Source organism: Dermacentor silvarum, chromosome 7, assembly GCF_013339745.2.
Source record: "Dermacentor silvarum isolate Dsil-2018 chromosome 7, BIME_Dsil_1.4, whole genome shotgun sequence".
Taxonomy (NCBI): Eukaryota; Metazoa; Arthropoda; class Arachnida; order Ixodida; family Ixodidae; genus Dermacentor; species Dermacentor silvarum.
The window spans coordinates 99,866,279-99,886,338 of NC_051160.1; the positions used below are offsets into that span (position 1 = coordinate 99,866,279).

The 20,060-nt window shown below is 46.2% G+C and overlaps 1 long non-coding RNA gene across 1 annotated transcript in view; it reads right to left on the reverse strand.

The window, feature by feature from the left end:
- The window catches only part of LOC125946898 (uncharacterized), a 37,456-nt gene extending 21,266 nt beyond the window's left edge, over positions 1-16,190 (reverse strand). Inside the window, exons 1-2 of the long non-coding RNA XR_007467971.1 lie at positions 15,953-16,190; positions 3,436-3,506 (exon numbers count right to left, since the gene is read on the reverse strand). This is a non-coding gene — a long non-coding RNA (uncharacterized LOC125946898). The remainder of the gene's footprint in view (positions 1-3,435; positions 3,507-15,952) is intronic.
- Positions 16,191-20,060: the final 3,870 nt, after the last annotated feature.

The following is a 20,060-nucleotide window of genomic DNA, read 5'->3' on the forward strand; positions in this document are numbered from 1 at the left end:
CACAGGAGTTCCGGGCATCAGTGAGTACCCGGCACCTCCACCTGTGTCGCAAGACGCGAAGAACAGCACACAGGACTACGGCGCAGCAACAAACACAAGCTCTATATTCAAGGCCCAAGAATAATTGGCCGCGCCTACTTTATCCTCTTCGGAGAGAGACATTGTCGCGCGCGTTTCCCTCACATCGTTGTCTTCTTAGTCGTCACAATATTCATGTATGCCTCCTGTACTCCTTGATTATGCAATGGTGTATGACTGCTGGTATCTCTACTGAGTCAAATGGTTTTTCATAATTTTTTAAACCCATATAGAGAGGCTGATTGAACTCTGCAGATTTCTCTATTACCTGATTGATGACATGGATATGATCCATCGTAGAATATCTCTTCCTGAAACCTGCCTGTTCTCTTGGTTGGATGAAGTGAAGTGTTGCCCCAATTCTATTTGAAATTACCTTGGCGAATATTTTATACAATACTGAAAGCAAGCTAATGGGTCTATTATTCTTCAATTCTTTAACGTCACCCTTCTTATGGATTAGTATAATGTTGGCGTTCTTCCAGCTTTCTGGTGCACTTGAAGTCGTAAGGCATTGCGTATAAAGGGCCGCAAGCTTTTCAAACATAATATCTCCTGTATCTTTGAATAAATCGACTGTTATTCCATCTTCTACAGCAGCTTTTCCCCTGGTCATGTCTTTCAAGGCCCTTCTAAATTCATCGCTAGTTATAGAAGGAGCCTCTGTATCCTGTTCATCACTACTTCGATTGAAAGTAGCTCGGCTGCTCTGGGCACTGAACAGGCCAGTATAGAATTCTTCCGCTGCATTTACTATGTCATCGAAATTTGTGATGATATTATCTGCTTATATCTCTCAATCTATACATCTTGCCTTGTCCTATGCCAAGTTTTATTCTCACTGATTTCATGCGGCATCCATACTATACTGCTTCCTCAATCTTTTGCACGTTATGATTTCGGATATCCCCTACTTTCTTCTTGTTGATCACTTTCGACAGTTCAGCGAATTCTATCCGGTCTCTCAAGTGTGAAACTTTCATGTTTTGCCGTTTCTTTATTAGGTCCTTTGTTCCTTGGGAGAGCTTACGTACTGGTTGCCTTGATGCCTTACCTACTATTTCAATTACTGCTCATGAGATCAGCCTAGTCACGGTTTCATTCATTACCTCTATGTTGTCTTCATCTTCCTGTTCTAAATCTGCATATTTGTTTGCGAGCACCAGCCTGAATTGGTCTGCTTTTAACCTTACTGCGTCTAGCTTAGCCTGTTTCTTCTTGACTAATTTTATTCTTTCTCTCTTCAAATTGAGAGAAATTGTAAACCTCACTTACGGTAAAATGCAGTGACCACTTTGCATGGTCACTGCACTTTAGCCTACCTAACACTTCTACATCCTCCACTAAGCTGGGATTGGCTGAGAGTAAGAAATCTATTTCATTCCTTGTTTCTCCATTAGGGCTTTTCCAGGTCCACTTCCTGCTGCTGCGCTTCCTGAAGAAAGTATTCATTATTCGGACTCTATTCGTTTCTGCTAATTCTAACAACATCTCTCCTCTAGCGTTCCTAGAACCGATGCCGTAGTTGCCAATTGCTCGCTCACCAGCCTGCTTTTCCCCCACTTTTGCATTGAAGTCGCCCATGACTGCGGTATACTGAGTTTGCACCTTTCTCATTGCTAATTCAAGATCTTTATAAAACTCTTCGATTTCTTCATCATCGTGACTGGAGGCTTGGGGGTAGGCTTGTGGGCTTCATTCCATACCTTCTATTCAGCTTTATTACGACGACTGCTACCCTCTCCGTGTTGCTGTAGGATTCATCAATTTTACCCTTTATGTCCTTATGAATTAAAAATTCTACTCCAATGTCTCTCTTATATGAAATACCTCGGTAGCAGAGGACGTGGCCGTTAGTCAGCACTGTATAACAGTAACACTAACAGTAACCATAACAATACCAGTAACAATAACAGTAAAAATAACAGTAACCGGATGTATATGGTGCCAAGAGCGCCCGTCTATTCCCGCCGAAAGATGAAACACAACTTTGAACCCAGAGACAACTAATGCCGTTGGTGGGACACGGCAAAAGGGGCCGCCCCTCTACTTCGGAACGGACAACGTTGAGCTGGAATGAGGAAGATAAATGTTGCGGTTATAGTAGCTACGGTGGTACTGGATCTCTTTGAAAATAATTTTAGTAATATATCCCTGGGAGGCACAATACTTGTCCGAATTCGCTCTTAAGGCTTTAAGAAAACGGTACAGGGTCCTTTTAATATCTAAGTCAACTCAGCCTTGTAAGGACTTCCGAATATAAGTTTACTACCGAATTATGGATAAATAGTTCGAAGAAATATTAGCAGAAATTAATAGCGCATTGCAGTATGCGCGTGTTGTGAAAGGAATTGCACATGGTAGGCAATATCAGATGAAACTAATCGTATCTTGCTATTCAAGGTGATTTACAACGGTATCTGAATTAGAGCACTGCACGGGCTCGGGCTTACCCGAAAGCCCGAGCCCGGCCCGGCCCGTGGGCCGGGCCGGGCCGGGTAGCACAGTTTTTTCACGGGCTCGGGCCGGGCTCGGGCACGGCGTGTGCTTTTTGACTCGGGCCCGGGCCGGGCTCGGGTTTTTTGATGCGGGCCCGGGCCGGGCTCGGGCTTTCTGGTGGTGTGCATGTAACGTGCAGCGAGTTATTCTCGAGCGTCTCAACTCCAAGAAACATTATTTTTCGGTCTCGGGCCGGGTTCGGGCCGGTTTCGAGTCGGGCTCGGGTCGGGCTTGGGCCTAAGGTAGAGGGATGGCGGGCCGGGCCGGGCGGGTAACGTAGATTATTTCCGGGCCCGGGCCGGGCCCGGGTCTCGCCATAAAAGTTTTGATCGGGCTCGGGCGGGCCGCCCAACGTAAAAACGGGCCCGGGCCGGGCCCGGGCTGAAAAAGTCGGCCCGTGCAGTGCTCTAATCTGAATGTCACGCATGCTATCCTTACAATGAATAATCTTCAAATATCTTTAGAACTGTGACAGAATTTTTTTTCAGCAGATATATAAATCATATTGAGATAACCAATCGCTTGAGGTGGCTGAAAAGGAAAATAGTGAAGATGGGAGCATACGCTTTAGGGTATTGATTTTCATAAGTACCATCACCTCTGTATGACAATCTGAGACATTAAAACAGCATTTTCACAACTACCTCATTGGACCAAAAAAGCACAATGAACAGAAGCTGAGCTGCCGACGTTGTCACACAGTGTGTACTTTTGGTGCGAACGCTTACAATTAATATTTCGAAGCGCTGTGAAGGGCGTGCTACACCGAATACTGGTACATTTATCAAGGGGCGGTTTACTATAAAAAAATTAAAATAAATATGACTTGGCATTTTAATTGGCACATGTCGTACTTACGTATAATTAAATTCAGGAAACTAAGGTCGACAAACGTGCACAGTCTCATTGTAGATCAGGAGTGAAGGTTCCTGTAAAAAGGCAAAGTAAACATGCTGCATAGTTCTAGAGACAACTTTGACAAAACAAAACGAGATTTAAAGAGTAAGAATGTTTGGTAAAAACTTCGTCATATTTGTTTGACGACTGCTAGTGTTTCCAACTTATTTATGTTATATTCATTGAGTGGAGGAATTGGCCATGATAGTGACGTTACGGATATATAGCTGTCGCAAGAGAACACGATGAAGGTATGCAATTACTACCGTTCAAATATCGTGTGTATAACACCGTACGGCTTGTAAAATTTCGCAGTAGTGCCGTGCGGTCTGTCAAAATGCGCCGGCCACTTTTGAAAGCATGACGGATAGTATTTCGGTGGTGTGAAGTGGCAGAGCTGCCTATGGTATTTTTATGACGTCGTACTCTTCTCATCGGATTTCTGGGGCTTATCTTCACCGGTTGTAGCAAAATCTCACCTGTTTGCGGAACGCTGGTCTTCAGCTTAAGGTGAAAAATTGCACATTCGCTGCTCCTCGCCTTGACGAAATGGGACCACGTTCATTAAAGCTTTTCTGTGCATTAGGGTTTAGTTCGCATCAGTGCAACCGCGTGGCGTATCTGAGCCAAACGTCGGTTGTCCTACATCGCATCGACACGGGGAACACGAGCCCTTTCCGCCGCCGTCCCTATCGTGTCTCCCTCGCCGAACGTCGTGTGATTCAAAACGAAGTTGACAAAATGCTCACAAAAGGCGTTATCGAACCTTCTTCTAGTCCGTGGGCGTCCCCTGTGGTACTAGTAAAAAAGAAATACGGCAGCTGGCGCTTTTGTGTTGACTACCGACACTCGAACAACATCACACGCAAGGACGTATACCCCCTGCCCCGAATCGATGACGCCTTAGGCTGCCTCCCCGGCGCCACGTACTTTTCCTCCATCGACCTACGCTCCGGATGCTGGCAGATTATCGTTGATGCCGTGGACCGCGAAAAGACTGCGTTCGTTGCACCAGATGGACTGCCTTTTGGATTGTGTAATGCCCCCGCAACCTTCGAGCCAATGATGGATCCTTTCCTTCGGGGCTATAAGTGGTCTACATGTTTATGCTATCTAGATGACGTGATTGTCTTTTGCCTGCTTTTGAGGACCACCTGTCTGTCCACCATTCTCGATGTGTTTCACCGCGCTGGCCCGCAACTTAACTTCTCCAAGTGTCGTTTCCCTCGAAGTCACAACACCGTTCTCGGTCACCTCGTTAGTGCTAGCGGTGTTCAACCTGACCCCGACAAGGTGCGTGCCGTCCGAGACTTTCCTGTTCCTCGCTCAGTTAGCGATTCACGGAGCTTTGTCGGCTTGTGTTCCTACTTCCGCCGCTTTGTCAGGAATTTTGCCGACATTGCCCGGCCGCTTACTGACCTACTCAAGAAGGACGTCTCTTTTTCCAGGGGTCGTGCACAAGCTGCCGCATTCGTCACCATGGTCAGTTTACTTACTTCGCCACCCATTTTGGCACATTATGACCCGTCGGCCCGTACAGAAGTTCACACCGACGCTAGTGGCCGCGGCATAGGGGCAGTACTCGCCCAACGCCAGAACGACCAAGACCGTGTCATTGCCTACGCCAGCCACCTTCTCTCGTCGTCGGGGCGGAATTATTCGATAACTGAGCGCGAATGCCTCGCTTTGGTCTGGGCTGTGGCAAAATTCCGCCCTTATTTGTACGGCCGAACGTTTTTCGTCGTCACGGACCACCACGCCCTTTGATGGCTGTCGTCGCTGAAGGATCCTACAGGAAGGCTTGGTCGCTGGGCGTTACGACTACAGGAGTACACATTTGACGTGCTCTACAAATCTGGCCGGATGCACCAAGATGCTGACTGTTTATCATGCTACCCTCCCGACACCACCGAACGTGATACCGGTGACTTCGTCATGGCTATTGCAGATCTGCCCAACATGCGCGCTGAACCGCAAAGTGACGACACGTTACGACCTATATTTGGCCGCCTCCAGTCTCGTCAGCCCGACCCATCGCTTCGTCTGTTTGAGCTTCACGACGATATTCTTTAACATCGTAGTACCACTGCCGACGGCCCAGAGCTTCTGCTTGTTTTCCCAAGCATCTTCTTGCGACTGTTCTCAAAGAACTCCACGATGACCACTGGCCATCTTGGCGTCTCCCGCACATACGATCGCGTGCGGCGCAGGTTTTTCTGGCCTGGTCTGTACTGATCTGTTCGACGCTACGTTGCTGCGTGTGACCTTTATCAGCGACGTAAACGGCCCTTGGGGTTGCCTGCAGGCCTTCTGCATCCTATTGACATACCCCAGGAGCCATTCTACTGCACCGGTCTTGACCTCCTCGGTCCATTTTCAACGTATGCTTCAGGGAACAAGTGGATCACAGTTGCGACCGTCTACGCTACGCGTTTTGCCATCACGCGAGCTTTGCCGACTAGTTGCGCCACTGCCGTCGCTCATTTCCTCTTTGATGACGTCATCCTTCGTCATGGTGCGCCTCAGCAACTGCTCACAGACAGAGGCCGCTACTTCTTGTCGAAAGTTGTCGATGACCTCCGTCGTTCCTGTTCTGTGGAGCACAAGCTCACTATTGCGTACCACCCGGAGACCAACGGGCTCACCGAAAGGCTGAACCGCACCTTAACCGATATGCTGTCGATGTACGTGCCTGACAATCATCGGGACCTGGACAGCGCATTGGCATACGTCACGCTCGCGTACAACTCCCGTCACGACACCACCGGTTTTTCGCCATTTTACCACCTGTATGGGCACCACCCTGCATTGCCTTTTGACACGCTGCTACCTGCTGTTGTACAACATACCACGGAGTATGCCCGCGATGCTGCCGCGCGAGCCCATCTGGCACGTCAGATTGCTCATGAGCGACTATCCGACTCGTAATTATGCCAAAAGGACCGTTATGACCGCAGTCACCGGCACTTCTGCTTTTCTCCGGGATCTCCTGTGCTTCTCTGGACTCCTTCTCTTCGCGTTGGTCTCTCCGAAAAAGCTTTTATCGCGTTACACTGTACCTTACAAGGTTTTACGGCAACTTAGTGACGTGAACTATGAGATCACCCCACTGCACAGTTCTTCACCATCTACCCCGCCATCTCGTGACGTCGTGCACGTATCCCGACTGAAGCCGTACTTTTCCGTCGCCTCCTCCTGTAATTAGTCTGCGCCGAGACGGCGCTCAGCCCGCCGGGCGGTTAGACGTTACGGGCCGCCTCCTTGCATTAAGGAAGAAGACGACAATTGCCGGGGGACGCTGCGCGTGTTCAGCCATCTTGGCCATGTCATTCCAGCGTAGAATTTCCCTTCTGTTCTGTCGTCGTAATAGGGAGGCCGCGTTTATGGGGTATGAGCCATTCATTCCCGGTTGAAAAAGACTACAGCAAATTTCAGTCTGTCGTATTTTGGAAACTTTGTTGTGGGACGTTATGTTGTGTGACGTTATGTTGTCTAATGTCCTGTAGTCTGACGTCCTGTAGTCTAACGTTCTGTATCGTTCTTGATCATAATTTAATTAAAAGAAGACAGAGAGCTATTTAGGACGATGTAAATTGGTTCGCGTAAAAATAGTTCAAAAATAAAAAAAGATACCCTGGCGGCGATTCGAACTTGCAACCTCACACTGCTGAATCTAGTATCTCAACCACTGCACCATGCCGAACATGACTTCCTTTAACGATTTCACCATGTCAACACTAATAATCTCTGTCTACGCTGGTGTTCTGCCTCATATGTTCGCACCGGTAGTAATGCAATTATTATGCAGTCTTGTTTTCTACGACAGTGGTAAGCTGCCAGTCATGATTTGGTAATGCCTGCCGTATGCTCTCCAACCCAATTGCTATCCTTCTGTAAATTTATTTCTCATGATCAGGGTCCCCTCTGAGTAATTGACCTGGATATATGTACCCTTTACAGACTCTAGAGGCTCACTGGCGATCCTGAATTCTTGTTTCCTTGACAGGAGGCTATTGAACATTATCTTTATTTTATGCATATTCATTTTCAACCCCACCCTTAAACTTTCTCGGTTAAGGTCCTCAATCACTTGTTGTAATCTGTCCCCATTGTTGCTGAATAGGACATTGTCATCTGCAAACCGGAGATTGCCGAGATATTCGGCGTTGATCCTCACTCGTAAGCCTTGCCAGCTTAAGAGCTCGAATAATTCTTCTAAGCATGCAGTGAATAGCAGTGGAGAGATTGTGTCTCCTTGCCTGACCCCTTTCTTGATTGAGAACAAGTTAAGAACCGCACAAAGAGCGATTGAACGGAAAATGTTAGGCCTAACGTTAAGAGACAGGAAGAGAGTGGTGTGGATGAGAGAGCAAACGGGGATAGTCGATATTCTAATTGACATTAACAGAAAAAAATTGGAGCTGGGCAGGCCATGTAATGCATATAGGATGGAGAACCGGTGGACCATAAGGGTCACAGAATGGCTACCAAGAGAAGCGCAGCGCAGTCAAGGACTACAGAAAACTAGGTGGGGTCATGAAGTTAGCAAATTTGTAGGCGCAATCAGCTAGCGCAAGACAGGGGCAATTAGAGATCGCAGGGAGAGGCTTTCGTCCTGCAGTGGACATAAATATACGCTGCTGCTGATGACGATGATGAGTCAAGGTGCGTTTTAACTCCGCCATATGAACTGGGCGCGTCTTTAGAAAATAAATAAGTGTTACTATCGACAAGTATTCCGTTAAATGCTAGAACAATGATTTTTCTTTACGATATCTATATCAGTTAAGAAATTCATAAATAGACAACGCCAACCGGGGGCTCTGTAAGGGTTGTAACTCCTCATTTCGACAACTGTCTCACGCTCTTGACGCTTTGAGCGCGCATATAATTGGTGTGTTCTGTGGCAAATAGCTACATAAACATTCGTGATTAAGTGCTCATTTAGAGAGCGTACCGGTTTCTTATGGCAGCGCCTATGCCAGAATAATGACAGCCGAGCGAGGCAGCTTTTCAAGCTACATTGTGGAACAACCCAAAACTTATTTTGCCCTCTGCAAAATCTCATGCGATATTTCTGGTAAATTAACTAATGTGTCAGTGTAACGATACGTGCACGTCCACAGGACTGTGTGTCACATCTTAGAAAATAAAACCTAATAAATACGCAGCCGTTGTCGCAGATGTGATGATTTCGACCAGCGGCCGATTTTGAGGAGCCGAGTGGGCCGATGGTTTGCGCCTCGTCGTCACGGCAAAATTACGACAATGCGCGACGTCGACTTTAAGCCGGTGTCAGTGATATCAGCATCGCCGGATTCAGACCAAGCACCTTTGAATACTGCGTAAGAGAAAATGTACAGTGTATATCACCTATGTGAAGGGGACATAAAATTTTAAAGCGTCGCGAAGGAAAGCGCTTCTGTAGCGACGTAAGAAGTTTTCGTTGCGACAGAAAGTCACACATTCCCAACAACACGGCAAAAAGCGTCTGTCGTTGTGACAGAGTTCCAGTTGCGACGTCAGAATCCTTGTCGCGATAGAAAGTTTTTGGTGAGATTTCAGAACTCTTGTTGTCGCGACAAAACGTTTCTTTTGGGACTTAAGAACTCTTGGTGTCGCGACAGAACCTTTCTGTTGCGAATTTAGAACTCTTGCTCGTCGCGACAGAACGTTTCTGTTGCAACGTCAGAATTTCTATCGTAACGTTAGAATTCTCTGTCCCTACTGCAGAAACGTCAGCAACTTCTGTCGGACGACAGGAATTTTTGTAGTCACAACAGAAATTTCCATAGTTGCGCTGTTGTCGTTTTCAACCGGATTGTCCCATGTAACGGAGAGATTTAATTTTTAAGCAATTTAATTTCGAAGAATCGCAAGCGGCAATGGCGGGCGAATGCTGCTAACCACCCCGCTGAGTAAATTCGAGACATCGAATGCAAGCGATAACGGCGGACTGCGGGCATACTATCAGTGACGTCGTTCTCTCCGTCGCAGCCGAACGTGTGGGCAACCTAATAATTGAGAAATGCTTGAATGAACCCTCGGAATTAACCCAGTGATAAACACCGCGGCAGCACGTATTACCTTCGCTAAAACTTCCATCTTCATGGAGTGGAAGGGCCGAGGAATTTTTTCCAGGTCCCTTGCAACAGTTAATGCTGTGGATGAGCTGGGCAAATTATTTGACACTAATGCGAAGTCACACGAACCCAGTCAGAAAAAGTATTTAAAAAACTGACGGGGGCGGGTAAAAGGTGTTTTCATGACGACAGCAGAGCATGTTGAAATATGATATCATGCAGTCGACGACAATATTTTACGAACCTCGGTCAACGTTTTCCGAGATCCCGTGGCTGCAAACATTTCTGGTCGACTGTATTTATGGGTCAGTTTCTGGCAGCGTCCACGAAGGCAACATGTTATTTCGCTGACGCAGTGAAGGGGTCTTTCGCAGACATTTTCGTGTGCGGCGTGAGACAACGCTAATGAATTTTAGTTTGGAAACTTAATCATGACTGATTATAGAAAAATGGAAGCAGCCGGCAGCAGAAGCAGAAAACGCAAGAAGCCAAGGTGGGAATTGATGTTATGCGAAGCAGTGTGCGGGGAGCCTACCAAGTTAACGGAACGACCATGAGAGCCCCAAGACGTAGGAGCTCTGTAACAGTAAAGTGTTATAAATAAAATCTGATTCTGTTTGCATTTCAATGTCGAATGCCCTCAATCTTAATTCCTGCTTGCTAACGTTGTCCTATGCCGTGCTTCCCCTGCTTGACAGCTTAAAAAAAAAGTTGCAGTTTCACCCGAAAGGCGAAGCAGAGCATGCTGACGACGAGACCATGAGAGCCCAAGAAGTAGGCGGCTGCTTCAAGACCTACATGACACACATATCATGATATTCATGTCAGCACCAATCATTTACGTTCTACGTACGATCTTGTCATACTATGCCAATTTAAGTAGATACCAAGTTAACGAAGCGACCATGAAAGCACCATGACGTAGGCGGCTGCTTCATGACCTACAAGACACGCATGTCATGACATTCCTGTCATGACCTATCATTTATGTTTTAATACACTCTTGTCATACTATGCCAATTTTGGTCCATACCAAGTTAACGAAACAATCATGAGCGCACCAAGACGTAGGCGGGTAGATCGATAGATACTCTCAAAGTGGCAAATGTCGGCCAAGCAATGCTTCATATTTAAAAAGTAAAATAACAGAGCCCGAGAAAGAATACGGACAAGACTGAACAGCGCAAGTTCTCAGTGAGCTATTGTGCTGTTCCGTCTTGTCCGTCTGCTGTTTTGTGCTCTTTTATTTTACCTAATAACATGAAGGAACTCGCCCAGCAGAAAGCATTGATTAGCTACCTACACATTTTCTTGGGTATTTTTCGTTGGAACTCTATAACAGTAAAGTGTTCTAAATAAAATCTGGTTCTGTTATAATTTCAATGTCGAATGCCCTCAATCCTAATTCCTGCTTGTTAACGTTGTCCTATGCCGTGCTTCCCCTGCTTGACAGCTTAAAAAAAAGTTGCAGTTTCACCCGAAAGCCGAAGCATCGATTGCGAGAGCAAATTCATCATCATCATCATCATCAGCCTATATTTTTATGTCCACTGCTGGACAAAGGCCTCTCCCTGCGATCTCCAATTACCCCTGTCTTGTGCTAGCGTATTCCAACTTGCGCCTGCAAATTTCCTAACTTCATCATCCCATCTGGTTTTCTGCCCACCTCGACTGCGCTTCCCTTCTCTTGGTATCCATTCTGTAACCCTAATGGTCCACCGGTTATCCATCCTACGCATTACATGGCCTGCCCAGCTCCATTTCTTCCGCTTAATGTCAACTAGAATGTCGGCTATCCCCGTTTGTTCTCTGATCCACACCGCTCTCGTCCTGTCTCTTAACGTTAGTCCTAAGATTTTTCGTTCCATCGCTCTTTGTGCGGTCCTTAACTTGTTCTCGAGCTTCTTTGTTAACCTCCAAGTTTCTGCCCCACATGTTAGCACCGGTAGAAAGCAATGATTGTACACTTTTCTTTTCAACGACAGTGGTAAGCTCCCAGTCAGGATTTGGTAATGCCTGCCGTATCCACTCCAACCCAATTTTATTCTTCTGTAAATTTCTTTCTCGTGATCAGGGTCCCCTGTGAGTAATTGACCTAGATAAACGTACTCCTTTACAGACTAGAGGCTGACTGGCGATCCTGAATTCGTGTTCCCCTGCCAGGCTATTGAACATTATCTTTGTCTTCTACATAGTCATCTTCAAGCCAATTCTTACACTTTCTCGATGAAGGTCCTCAATCATTTGTTGTAATTCGTCTCCATTGTTGCTGAATAGGACAATGTCATCTGCAAACCGAAGGTTGCTGAGATATTCGCCGTTGATCCTCACTCCTAAGCCTTCCCAGTCTAAGAGCTCGAATACTTCTTCTAAGCATGCAGTGAATAGCATTGGAGAGATTGTGTTTCCTTGCCTGACCGCTTTCTTGATAGGTATCTTTCTACTTTTCTTGTGGAGAACCAAGGTAGCTGTGGAATCCTTGTAGATGTTTGCTAAGATATTCACGTATGCCTCCTGTACTCCTTGATTACGCAATGCCTCTATGACTGCTGGTATCTCTACTGAATCAAATGCCTTTTCATAATCTATGAAAGCCATGTAGAGAGGTTGATTGTACTCCGCAGATTTCTCGATTACCTGATTTATGACATGGATATGATCCATCGTAGAATATCCCTTCCTGAAGCCAGCCTGTTCTCTTGGTTGGCTGAAGTCAAGTGTTGCCCTGATTCTATTGGAAATTAATTTGGTGAATATTTTATACAATACTGAAAGCAAGCTAATGGGTCTATTATTCTTCAGTGCTTTAACGTCTCCCTTCTTATGGATTAGTATGATCTTGGCGTTCTTCCAGCTCTCTGGTACACATGAAGTTGTGAGGCATTGCGTATAAAGGGCCGCAAGCTTTTCAAGCATGATATCTCCTCCATCTTTGATTAAATCTACTGTTATTCCATCTTCTCCAGCAGCTTTTCCCCTGGTCATGTCTTTCAAGGCCCTTCTAACTTCAGCGCTAGTTATAGAAGGAGTCTCTGTATCCGGTTCATCACTATTTTGAATGAAAGTAGCTTGGCTGTCTTGTGCACTGTACAGGTTAGTATAGAATTCTTCCGCTGCTTTTACTATGTCATCGAAATTGCTGATGATATTACCATGCTTATCTTTCAGTGCATACATCTTGTCTTGTTGTATGGCAAGCTTTCTTCTTACTGATTTAATGCTGCGTCCAAATTTTACGGCTTCCTCAATCTTTCCCACGTTATAATTTCGAATGTCCCTTACTTTTTTCTTGTTGATTAGTTTTGACAGTTGAGCGAATTCTATCTGATCTCTTGAGTTGGACATTTTCATCTTCTGTCGTTTCTTTATTAGGTCTTTTCTCTCTTGGGAGAGCTTACCTACTGGTTGCCTTGGTGCCCTACCTCCCACTTGAATTGCTGCTTCTGAGATCAACCTAGTTACGGTTTCATTCATTACCTCTATGGTGTCTTTATCTTCCTTTTCTAAAGCTGCATATTTGTTTGCAAGCACCAGCTTGAATTGGTCTGCTTTTACCCTTACTGCCTCTAAGTTGGCCTGTTTCCTCTTGACTAATTTCACTCTCTCTCTCTTCAAATTGAGAGAAATCCTAGACCTCACTAACGTATGGTCACTGCACTTAACCTTACCTAACATTTCTACATCCTGCACTATGCTTGGATCGGCAGAGAGTATGAAATCTACTTCATTCCTTGTTTCTCCATTAGGGCTTTTCCAGGTCCACTTCCTGTTGCTGCGCTTCCTGAAGAAGGTATTCATTATTCGGAGCCTATTCCTTTTCGCGAATTCTACTAACATCTCTCCTCTTGCATTCTGAGAATCGATGCCGTAGTTGCCAATTGCTTGCTCACCAACCTGCTTTTTCCCCACTTTTGCATTGAAGTCGCCCATGACTAAAGTATACTGAGTTTGCACCTTTCTCATTGCTAGTTCAACATCTTCATAAAACTGTTCTATTTTTTTATCATCGTGACTAGAGGTTGGGGCATAGGCTTGTACTACCTTCATTTTGTACCTCCTATTCTGCTTTATTACGACGACTGCTGCGCTCTCATTAATGCTGTAGAAATTATCAATGTTGCCCGCTATATTGTTATGCACTAGAAATCCTACCCCGGATTCTTTCTTACCTGGAAGACCTCTGTAGCAGAGGACGTGGCCATTAGTCAGCACTGTGTAAGCCTCACCAGTTCTTCTAACCTCACTAAGGCCAATAATATCCCAGGAAATGCCTGATAATTCTTCAAATAGTCCTGCTAAGCTAGCCTCACTCGAGATGGTGCGCGTGTTGAACGTTGCCAGGTTCAGTTTCCATTGGCGGCCTGTCTTGACCCAGAGATTCTTAGCACCCTCTGCCGCGTAGCAGGTCTGACCGCCGCCTTGGTCAGGTGCTCCGCAGCCACTGGGAACTGAGGAATTAGTGGACAGCTTTACGAAATCGGGATAGTAGTTTTATCGGCCGTATAAACTTCTAAACATAGGCAAATTAGCTAAATTAATAAGCATGGGCTCACGTGCGCACAAGCAAACATGGATGCATCACATTGGAGGATCGCCAAAGCTCGCTGTCAAGACGTTGGAGCAAGTAAGCGCGGCAGCAGCAGCGAGCGAATTGACCTTCGTGCCTCCACTCGCATCAACGCTAACTAAGTCGCGAAAACACAGCGCAGGGTGAACTATGTCCCCGCCGAAGATGGCTTTCAAGATAAGCGACGCGAGCGGGCGCGCGCGGCGTAAAAAGCTGCCTCTCCCTCCCCTCCCACCGAGGTTTTAGGGGTGGGACGGCGCGGTCGTTCCAGTCGCGCGGAGTAGAAAGTCGCAGATGGCTTTCGAGATACGGTGGCCCGGACTACAACGAGCCCCCTCACCCTCCATACCCTCCCTCCGGAGTGCTGCGCGCGGCTCGAAGACAGGCGCTTCCTTCCCGCTCCCCTTCATTACGAACTTAGAGGTGTCTCGGAGTTGACTTTAGTACGAATATTTCTTGGGAAAGGCACATAAATTACATAGTTACCAACACTCATCGGAGCCTTGGTTACATAAAACGAATGTTCTCTAAGAGTCCGTTCTCTCTAAAGTTATTACGTTATGAAACATTAATAAGTACAAAGATACAGTATTCAAGCTGTGTGTGGGATCCCCACCATGATTACCTTATCAATAGTCTTCAATCAGTTCAGAATCGTCGCGCTCGCTTTATTTTAGCAAATTAGCCTCGCACATCTAGCGTATCCAGTAGGAAACAAAGCCTAAACCTTCCATTGGTCTCAGATCGTAGAATAGCCTGATAACTATCTATGTTGCTTAAAATGTATCACCTAAAGCACGAAGTGAAACGGGCACTTTCATAACCATTTTACACTTTGTCCCGCACTGATCATCAATACAAAGTTGGCATTTCCTTTTGCAAGTCTAACCATTTCTTTTTTATTATTCTCAAGTACTGCTGTATAAATGTACTCGCTTCAGCCTTCAAGATACATCGCGTAACTTCCCTTACCAAATGTTCTAATGAGTTCACCAGCAAAATGGCAGTACCGTGGTACCAAGTGTATGCCCCTTAAAAGCAATATAAAAAAGTTAATGACCGCATGATCGGGGTAACATTTCTCTTCTACCGTGAACCTATATTAACCTAAATCGTGGGGCTTACCATAACCCCTAAAAGAACCACATTTTTCCCGATTCGCTGTAAACGCAAGAAAAAAAATTACAGAAAGCGAAACTGTGCGGCTAATCTCAGAGACTTGAATATACCCATCACTGTTTGTGCCTTTCCTGACGTTATAGTGTGGCTAGTGTGGCTCCACCATGGGCGTGTCTAGTGTTGGTTTCTTTGTGTTGACAACGTCGGTGAGCTGTGACTTGGCTTAGCCTTGTCTATTTGGCGACACTTAAAAGCCCGTGCTGTGCGCTCCCGCTGGAGGCAAAAATCAAAGTTATCGATGGCTTCGAGTGGTTGCTTCACGGGAACGGCTATTTCTTTTACTAATTAACTTTTTTTCTTTTTCTAAATTTATTTTCTGCTGCTAGGTCTAGTCAGCGGCTGCGTTCAAGTTGAAGCATTGTAAGAACCTTTGTAATCATATCTGCTACTATTTTTCATTTTGGAAATAATTTATCGGCGCCTAACAAAAGAACCTGTGTATTCTCGAGCTGACTCTCTCGGTAAATGATACTCTTGATAAAGGTGATGACTTTCACTTGTCCTTTTACGTTCTATTATGGACGAGTACCTTCTTATTTCATTTGCATGCTAATCTTGCTCTAAAAATGAAATGGCTAGACGGTTTGAAATTCTATTACTTATTAGCGTTTGCCTTTAGACAATAAATTAAATTAATAGCGATACTTACCGGCGAAATCCAAGGTGCTGTCCCAAGTTCCGTAGAATTGCAGCAAGTCTTTCCCACCAGCGTGCACGTTTCTTTTGGGATAAACTACTTTCAAGGGTGGTGGTGGCAGCCTTAGTGAAGACAGCCCTATTTATACACTCTATACGTGTTTGATGCCGAAATAAAGTGGTTGATTCATGATACAACTGACGCCAGAGATAATGCATTCGGTTTTACAATGTCAAAGTCCTCATCTAGCATGGCGCCTTATAAGCCCGCCATGCTCAGAAAGTAGCGTGTGTGTGTGTGTTTTGTTGTTGTTTTAGTTAGAACATTTTTTTTTTATTTTTTATTCACATTTAGCACGTAGTCCCATCTGGCACATTCGGGGGAATAACTATAGAAGTGAATTTACTTGCGTAGTTCATCAGAATGTCTACGTTGGTAATTCTAAGAAATATTCATCAATTACCTTGTGAGCAATGCTCTCTCTGGCATTTTAGCGTGATTTTGAAGTCGTTAGTTTCTAACCCTCTAATCACATACGCAGGCCTCTCCTTTCTCCTTGCATGAGAGAAGTTCACTGGTAGGCGGAATGTGGATAGAATATCGCACAGCCAAAACAGGTTAAACAATAACGTCCGACTGCATGCCGCTGAGCTGATAGGGCGTTGCCACACAAATTCTCCAGCTGTACAGGTGCTTCTCGCGAGGAACGAAGAAAGAAGGCGCCTTCTCCGTGTGCCTTTTTGCTTCCTTCTGTGCGTGACAAGCGCTAGCGTTTAGAACCTTTAGTTGGAGATGTGTGTCGCCCACGCGCTAACACGCCACCTGCTTCCCATATGTATCGCGTGCTTGTACTTTCTTTTCCATTTATTCAGCCCATATAAATGCGCGTCCTAAATGCGGACCATGTCTGAAAAGACACACAAAAAAAGAACTTCGCGCCAAAGTCCTCTTTACGCTGCCAAAGGGCTTAAAGCTATAGAGCGGGGGGGGGGGGGGGACATGAAAACACATTTGATTGAATTTGCTTACTTGTTTACATCAGGATGATGTAAACAATGACGAAGATAAGCGAGCATCCTAGCTCTTCGCCGCAGACGTGCATGTTATCGTGAATATCAAGAAGCGCTGCGTAAAGAGGCGAACGACAAAGTGGAACAGACCCGTCGGAAACGGGACGCATGTATTACAGTTTAAAACTACTAGCCGCGTTTGTACGAATGCGATATAGTAGCGCATCGCATTGCCCAGCGCATTTGGGAAAGGCGATGCCACGCCGTTTACATGTAGCGCATCAGCTTTCCCGAGAACGTAGCGCCACGTGCCCTGAGCTGACACCCACCCACAAATATACCATCGCCTCGCGCATTAATGCGATACGCCTTCCTAGCGCACTACCACTGTTTACATGAATGCGACGCGCTAGAAATGCGATGCGATGCGCTACTGTCGCATTCATGTAAACGCGGCTAGTACTGAAATCTGTGTCATCGCCACGAAGGACACCACGACCCTCCTCCGAAAGTGGTTTCTACAGTGGCTGCCGATTGCTACGTCAGCAAGGATTAGCCATTTTGCAAAAGAATACAAATATTCTTGAAAGAGAAAGCAGGTGCACACTCTTACTCTTTAACCCCACAATGCCCAACGTATACAATTTGATACGCTGAGTTTGATGCCTGAAAACTGATTTAGGCAATGGAAACAATACGTAGACCCCATGCTAGCATTTCTGATTTTCTGGTGGGAGTGTGCAGTTGTGGAGACTACAGCAAATCCATTAGTAATTAAGTAACATTTACTCATTTATTATTTCACTGTTTCTTCGTACCAATATCCTCTCCATGGGCAGAAATAAATGTGAGCAAGTTTTTTCTTTGACGAGGCAAGGTGTTCGGGCTTTGTGTGGTTAAGCAAGGGCAGTAATATGACAGGTATTTGATTATTTCTTCAAAGGCTATCGAATTGGACCGTTTTCGAATATTCCACTGTGAGAGCGGAGTGCATTGGTCACAGTAAGCGTGACGTCACATTTCTCAGTGTGATGCGGTCGGGCCATACTTCGCTGTGATAATTCAGTCGCTTGAGCCTTTATAATGCAATATTTTGTTTTTGAATTTTGCGTTGCAAGATGGTGTATTTGGTAAAGGCCCGCTCGCACTAGGCCGACGCTGACAAGTAATCGATGCCGATATGACACCGTCGCCAATATTCGGTGGGCTAATCGTTGGACCATGTCGCCACGAGGCGTTGTCGCCGGCAGACCGTGTCAGCGACGATGAAATTGACGCCTACAAAACCAGTCTGCCAACCCGCGTTCAGCCAGTCTTCGCTCGATCCGTCGTTGAACGAAAACATTTGGCTGACAACGTGAATTCCACAGCAACTTCATTTTTGTATATAGGCATTCATGCTCAAAATCACTTGAAACAAGCTTGAAACAAGCGAATGTCAGCCCTTCTCATTCGAACACGTCGATGTCAGGCAGGTGTGAATCTCGTTCAGCGACGGTGGCCTGTCGTAGCCGACGAATTCGCCCACTCACTACCAGCTAGCAGCGTATCTGAACCATAAGGTAAGCAATTGGGACGACTGAAATGTCTTTTGTAGCTCAGTTCTGGTTATAGCGTCTAGAAATTAACCATTCTTCGCTTCTTACGGCGGGCACACAAAAATGAGTAGCAACGACGCTGTGCGCTGTCATCGTTGGCGTGTCATCGTTCTCGATTGAAGGCTGCCGTGGCCGCACCAGCTGGCGCTGCCATTAGGAACTTGCTATGATGATACGTTTCGTAATAACGGAGATGCGCTATTTCGCTCTTATGACCAACGGGAAGCATATGTGACGGGTCCGTACGATATTGCATGCGTAAGGAAAACGACTGCCACGCTCAAGTGTCATGCGAGTACAGCAGGCATTCGCCTCGCAGTCAACGGGCACGCTCTCGTGACGTGACGTCGAAGCCAATGGGAAAATTCGCTGCTACAGACGCCGCAGCTTTTTCGCTCAATGTGCCATTTCCCGCAAAGATCGCAACAGATACCTCCGAGTTTCTAATGTAAGGTTATGGCAGAAATACCGCAGCTTATTGGGATAGCTTGGTGAAATTTCTTAAACATGCAACACAGGCAAAATGGAAAGCTGTTTATAGCTCAAATGGCATCCAAAAAATCACCCTTCTACTTTCACATGCCCCCAGCTGCCGTTCAAAATGCTTCCAATATCGCAGGACAATAGATAGATCCCTCGCAGGATTGGTTCAGGGCTGCTGCAGCGTTCGGGACCGTCTGTGGTTCTCGTCTGACGTTTCTAATCTTCTCGACAAGTCTCTGGCTACGGTATCAAAGGAATCGACTTCAGGAAATGTAAGCTTCTTCGGTGTGCGCTGTACTTCCAGGTCCATTCCAAACAATTACAATGTGCGCGGTCTTTGCCACAGGAAGCATTTCGCGTACCCCTCTTATGCTCCCTCAAACACCGCGTTTGAGTTTCTTTTTTTTTTGCAGAAGAAAGTCTTCTCGCATTCCATTCGTGTGTAGCGGTGGATATCTAAAAGGCTATCACTGCATTTCATCATCACCACAAGATTTCTGTCGGAGTGGTTTTTACAGCGAAAGCTGTATATGGCTACGCGAAACAAAAAAACCATTTGCCCTATGTTTCGCTAAACGTCTTCATTGGTTGCGCCAACTGTTACGTCGTTCTCTACGTCATACCCAAGCGCGCGCGCCATTTGCAGCACCGTTAGTGTGGTCGTTAGCAAACGCGTTCCCACCACTGCCACATTGACGCTGCTCTGCCCGCAACGCCGTCTCCTCGGCTCGCCGTTTTCGCATGCTTTCGATATCTCGAGTGAGCATGGCGTCGTGGTTAGCGGGTGGTGGTGGTGGTAGTGAACATCTATTGTTCGTGAGCCTTATGTAACAAAACTACTTGTGAGGGGGCTCAGGAGCACGTAGGGTGGCCGGCAGATTGTGGCCCTCGGCGACCCTCAAAGCCCAGTCCACCAGCCGTATTTGGTCGGCTGGGTTGAAGCTGGACTCCACGGTCTCCTATCCCTCGACGTCGGTGAGTTGCCACTCAGAGGGTGGCTGCAGCTCAGGCCACATGAACATTATGTGC